The sequence below is a fragment of the Cavia porcellus genome, unplaced genomic scaffold (assembly GCF_034190915.1).
Source record: "Cavia porcellus strain 051 isolate PalLab524CR breed Dunkin Hartley unplaced genomic scaffold, mCavPor4.1 scaffold_20, whole genome shotgun sequence".
Taxonomy (NCBI): domain Eukaryota; kingdom Metazoa; phylum Chordata; class Mammalia; order Rodentia; family Caviidae; genus Cavia; species Cavia porcellus.
In genome coordinates, this window is record NW_026947503.1 from 16367746 (window position 1) to 16370845 (window position 3100).

The 3100-nt window shown below is 31.6% G+C and overlaps 1 pseudogene; it reads left to right on the forward strand.

The window, feature by feature from the left end:
* The first annotated feature begins 2800 nt into the window (after positions 1 to 2800).
* Positions 2801 to 2899, forward strand: LOC111758087 (U6 spliceosomal RNA; annotated as a pseudogene).
* Positions 2900 to 3100: the final 201 nt, after the last annotated feature.

Here is a 3100-nt window from a genome sequence, read left to right on the forward strand (position 1 = left end):
AAATTGGCACTAATGATTCCTGTCACTAATTTACATGGGCATGATGGTAAAGGCATCCTACAATTTGCTGGCATAGGTTGCACAAAGCAAGATAAATTAGCGATTCAGTGCCACTTAATCCTGCTTAGTTTGGTTAAAAAACTCACATTTTTTGCATTTTTTAATTCAAAGATGAAACTGCTGACAATCTTTGTAAAACAATTAACAACCCAAGAGAGTGAGAGTAGACTGTGCTTTATTCTAATAACATTAATCCTGCTTTTGGTACCAAAATTTTCTATATATGTATCAAAAGTAGGCTTGCATTATAGGTCATTTGAAAATTTCTTAGAAATCTGATTTCATGCCTAATTGCAGTAAGTAGAAATAGCTGTTGAAAAATGTCTCAATCACTCTGGAGACTGTGTGGTTCTGAATTATGCAATTTTCTAAAAAAACAACATTATGTTTAGGGTACCTAAAGGAGAGCAAAAATTTTTAACAATATGAAGATATAGCATTAGCTCTGTCAGAGGTCAATACATTGTTGTGAAAGCTTTAAGTATTTCCAGGACCTAACATGGGCGTGATCCTAACTGTATGCTTGATGGTGGATCAAAAAAGTGTTCAATACACATTTGTCTGAAAACAAAAGGATTCCTGCATATATTGTGTCAAAAGATATCTTGCTGTCAGTAATTGTTTGTTAAATCTTGTCAGAGCTCTGATATACTGTCCAACTGAAACAGTTTAGATTACTTCATCTCAGAATGACTTATTTGCCCTGTTACTTTTTAGCCATTTCAATTGGGGCTAAAATTTCAAATTTAATTCCAATGTGTTCTTTCCTAGTTTACTACTTTCTTAGCCAAACAACAGCCAATGATTTTAAAAATTCAATTTATTCTATTATTACCACTTGGCTAAGCAAACACAGCTGGGTAGTAATGAATAGACTTTCTACATTTATAGATGAACAGTAAAAATGCCTCTCTATAGTTCAGTTGCTAAGACATAATAAACAATATAACAATTCTCCTCTGATTCAGTATCACAAAAATATAAATGTTCTACTGATGTAATATGAATAATTTCATGATGATTTGTTTTTATTACCAAATGCAAACAATGTTAGATAATTACATAAATAAATGTAAGATAATCACTTTAGTCTTCTCATCCTTAATTTAGTACATCATTTGAAAAGTGACTTTGTTATCAATCTAGAAAATATGCATTGAAGACACAATAATTTTTAAATAGAAGTCTATAGGACCATGCTATCTGTTGTCTGGACTTCATTTCTCATTAGTAGTAGTTTTAGTGTAAAAAATATTTAAGTGCAAAAGCTAAAGATGAATTCCAGTACCTAGTATTCAGACCCATTTCAATGCAATACCACATTTTTTGAAATTCTATTGCACTTTGACTATTGCAATAACTCTACTGTAAATTATTCTCTTTTTTGATATTAGGAATTGAACTCAGTACTACATACTTACCAGGTAGGCACTGTGCCACTGAGCTATATGTCCAGCCCAATAAAGTAGAAATTCAAAACATGTGTGAATGGTTATAGCATATGATATCATATATATTAGAGGTTTACATATCAAAAAGAGAATGTTAACATTTTAAAACTAAATCTTGCCAATTAAAAAATGTTAGCCATTAGATATAGCAGAAACAAAGCACAGGTGTAGCACTTCTAATGCTTTGCATAAATTAAATGCGATTTCAACCCACTGAGTTCCGAGTCTGAAGTTTCTAACATTGTAAGTAATTAAGTCTGCATGCTCAGTTAATACTCACACCTGGGAACCAAATAATTTGCATGTGCACAAAGCTCAGGCTTCAATTCACAAGCAATCTCCTTGCACAAACAAATCTGCAATAACCAAAAGACCAGAAGTGATTTAATAGCCCTACAAAAACACAAGCCTACAACATGCTGTCTGCTTGCTTGTCAATTTGCAGTTATAAGAATTGTTATCTATTAAATAAAAACAGTAAGAAGAGCTCCTGCCAAGGAAATTCTTTGGGGAACACCCAAAGGATTTAGGAACAGTAATTGGCTCATTTTGGATAACTCCTCAGCTTTCTTCATGTTCTCTCTGTGAAATGCACAGCCTACTTTCAGTAGGTTTGAAGAAATTACATTCTTTTCTTGTACAATATATACATAGAAAATTAAACTCATGAATATCCAAGGTAGCTAAGAGGAAATACTCATCTAACATTGTTTTATCTTCTAATCAGGTAAATAAACTTAATTCTTAGTTGCTATTTTAACCTTCTCTTTCAGTGTTCTTAAATTATGCTCTATAAACGTTAGTAAATCTCTTAACGAACTGTATCTATGTTGTCCAATTTGATAGCAATAGGAATTATACTGATGCATTTTAGTAACAAATATGCTCCTCTACCAATACATACTGCACTCAGTTGTACCACATTTTAACTTTAGTACTATATTTCCTTTTATTCCTTCAATACATTCTGTCTTTTTTCTTCTTTGTTGATTTTGGAGAGCTTCATTTTATACCTTTGAAGGAAATCTGAAAAGTCACTTCCAAATAAGTTTCTTGTTCCTCATATCTCTAATAGTTGCATGGAAAAGAAATTTTAAAAATTATCAATAGGAAAAAATAGTTAATTCAGTGAAGTATAAAATATGCTTCTAGGTCAATTACAGTTGCTCTGAAAGCTGTAAAAGTCTTTTAAGCTTGTGCCAATAAGTAAGTAGAAGCATACCAGACAATGATAGGTAAATAAATAACAAAATGATAGATGTATATTTAGGAGGCAAACATTTGACAGTGCTCACTTTGGTAGCATGTACTAAAACACAAAACAGAAAAGATTACTATGATTCCCGCACAAAGATGAGCCACAAATCTGTGAAGAGTTCTGCATTTTAAAAACAGTTCACTTGACAAAGTTGAACGTGTAAGTTTTTTGTATAGAATTTTATAAACATCTCAGTTGATTTTTCATGTATGGTATGAAACAAGAGCCTAAATTTACCTTTTTGCAGTTGGAAATCTACTTTCTTGGCACCATTTATTGAAGTAACCAGTTTCCTCATAATTTCCTTTTCATGGTTTTTTCATTTTTAATT